Source organism: Ixodes scapularis, unplaced genomic scaffold, assembly GCF_016920785.2.
Source record: "Ixodes scapularis isolate PalLabHiFi unplaced genomic scaffold, ASM1692078v2 PGA_scaffold0__279_contigs__length_252992795, whole genome shotgun sequence".
Classification (NCBI taxonomy): Eukaryota; Metazoa; Arthropoda; class Arachnida; order Ixodida; family Ixodidae; genus Ixodes; species Ixodes scapularis.
Genome location: NW_024609835.1, coordinates 34,831,472 through 34,834,353, shown reverse-complemented (window position 1 = coordinate 34,834,353; position 2,882 = coordinate 34,831,472). Strand labels below are relative to the sequence as shown.

The following is a 2,882-nucleotide window of genomic DNA, read 5'->3' as shown; positions in this document are numbered from 1 at the left end:
ACCCACTCGCTCTGTGATGACTCAGTGTGATGACAAGGATGACATCGCCACCTCGCGGCGAGCGACGGAGTTAGCGCAATTACGCTCGTACTGCTGGGGAGTGAGTCGAATGGGAGGGCCGGAGAAGCCTTTGCGCGCGTCGGGTCACGGCATAAAGTTATTACAATAAACGCTAGAGGCTTAGCTGGCGCTAGTGTGCTGTTGCATTTTGAAGCAGACAGCAAGCAGTCAGAAATTGACTTCCGGTAATGCATTTCTATGGGAAAAAGCGAGTGCATTTTCTTTCTGTGCTCGAACATAAGCGCAAATATCACGAATAATTTGTACGTACTAGGCACATTGGAACATTTCTCAGTCACGCAGACGAAATAATTGGTCAGTTACAGCATTTTTATTTGAAATTCGTGGCATGAAAAACGGTGCTGAAACCGCTTCGTACGTGTATTTATGCGCACTGTCGGACACTGTTAGCTCGAACACGGCGTCGACGCTTTCCAGCATGGGGGATATACGTGCCAAATGAACGAAGGACACGTGGAAAACCAAGGGAGACGGCAAGAACTACGCAGTAACACTGGATAAGTAACTCCTTGTGCATGCAGACGATAAAAATAAATTGAATGCCATTTAATATAATCTGATTCGCCATAAGTAAGTACTGCTTCATTCCTGCTCATGAATATGTGCGATGCTTGTTCTGGGAATTCAAATCATCACCCATCACCCGCACGCTCCAAATCTTTGCAGGAGCCAGAGAGCAGGTGCCCGATAAAAAGTGCCCGACATAGGAAATAATAAAAAGACACACCTTTCGTAGTTCACGTGCTTTATTTCTTTGCGTTCGAATGTTTTTTTGACCGATCGTAAAGATGCACGACAGAGTCATTTTCATCCAATGACAGGACCGGCAATTAGCAACATGTATACGCACCACCAAAATGCTAGCAAACCCTGAACACACGTACTCTACATTCCTTTCGATCGTTAGTTTGCTTAGAATCGTCGCTCGTTTTTACATACCTTCCTTGCAACAGAGGTTTGGGCCTGAAATAGAGCGAAGTTTAACATCGCTCAGTGGTAAAGAAAAATGCTGTAACTAAAGCAATTACACTTTCACAATACCAATAAAGGTAAATACTATCCGGTACAACCGAAATGGCGAAAGTTATTCATGTTATTTTCCGGCGAAAGAGACAAAATTCACGCGCGTTTTCCCATAGAAATACACAGGGAGGCTGGAAATCTAGACTGCATGCTGTCTGCTTCAATTTGCAACCGGAAGTTCCATAGACACTAGCGCCAGCTGAGCCTCTAGCGTTTATTGTAATAACTCTATGGGCCACGGAGGCCATGCGTTTGTGCCGCCATTGAACTCCAGGTTTCTAAACGTATTTTATAATACAATACAATACAATACAATACAATTTTTCCAAATTGAATTTCGCTCAACACCCACGTAAGCCGATGAGGCTTGTGCGTCTAGCCTATTCCACATAGGACGCCTAGTTGGGCTAGTTGGTCTTGCATCATGGATGTAATACGGCAAAACAAAACGGACGAAATCGAAGAAGGGAGAACTTGACAGGACGCGGCGCAACTTTCAACTGAATGGTTTATTTCGATGACATGCTTTTAAAAATGTAAAAACAGCCACACTAGGCAGAACACAAAGCTTAAAATATATATAAGCAGAAAGTCACATCTATATTAAACATTTCGGTGTAGAGCGCTTTTGGAAATGTATCTCTAATAAGTAAGTAGAACCAAACTTCAATATACAGTGTAAACAAATTACTGTAACTGAGTCACTGATTTTATGAGTGCGCTAAAAAAGGAGGGTATATATACGAACCGAGGTCGGAAGGTAGTTGTACTTCCAAAGTACATATACTAAAATTGGAACGATACAGAGAAGATTAGCATGGCCCCTGCGCAAGGATGACACGCAAAATCGTGAAGCGATCCACATTTTTTTTCGCTGTGTTTCGAAGTTTGTTTTCGCTGAAAAATCGGGGTTTATCGGAGTTTGTTTTTGTTAGATTCCCAAATTCTTTGAAATTCGGAGATTAATTTCACTTTAAACCCAGTTTTTTTTTTTTTTTTTTTTAATTCAGTATTTCGAGATTTCAAAGGAAAATAATATGGCCTCTCCTCAGGACTGCAGTCTAAGCATATGCTCTTATAATATTTATATGTAAAATATCGACTTTTCGTGGTTTGTTTTGCGTCGTGACCTTGAGTTTCTGAGTTTTTCGAATACACCCAAATAAAAAAAAAAAAAAGAAAAGCTTTGCCGTCGTGTTTTTTTTTTTTTTTTTCAAACGAACTTGCGTTACATTTTACAAAAAAGAAAAAACGAATCGTTTTGGGAGTCTTGAAACCAACAGTATGTTGTTAAAAATTGTCTTGAGAAAGTGAATTTTTTTCACTTTGCCTAGTTCATTTATTTGATAATACAGTACACCTTGAATTTAACTGCGGACGGATTTCGCGTTCTCTCGCTCTTCGGCAAGGCCCTCTTGGGTGGAGCTGCCATGTTTATTCCGCCGCGCAGCCGGGGCTCTCGGATGGTGTCCGGTATCTCCGGGGCGTGCGCGGCAGATGCCCCTCGGGCAAGGAGTCCGACCTGCGGTGCGGCGTCGTGAAAACGAGCAAGCAACTACATGACCATCCGCGTGACGCCTTGACAAAACTGAGGCAAGTCAAACGCCTTCGCTTTGATCAATGATCACGTGTGCGACGGGTTATAGCTAAATGCTAGGCAAATCACGACCTACAAAATCATTATAAAATACTTTGGCCAAGGCTGTCCCCTCGCCGATTTGGCACCGCCTGCCGCTAGATGGCAGCGGCTGCGCACCCAGGAACACAATTCTTCTTTG

General features: G+C 42.9%; 1 non-coding gene across 1 annotated transcript; it reads left to right on the top strand.

The window, feature by feature from the left end:
• The first annotated feature begins 1,870 nt into the window (after nt 1-1,870).
• On the top strand, nt 1,871-1,973 carry LOC115322532. Its single transcript, XR_003918991.2, has one exon. It is a non-coding gene; the product is annotated as a U6 spliceosomal RNA (small nuclear RNA).
• Nucleotides 1,974-2,882: the final 909 nt, after the last annotated feature.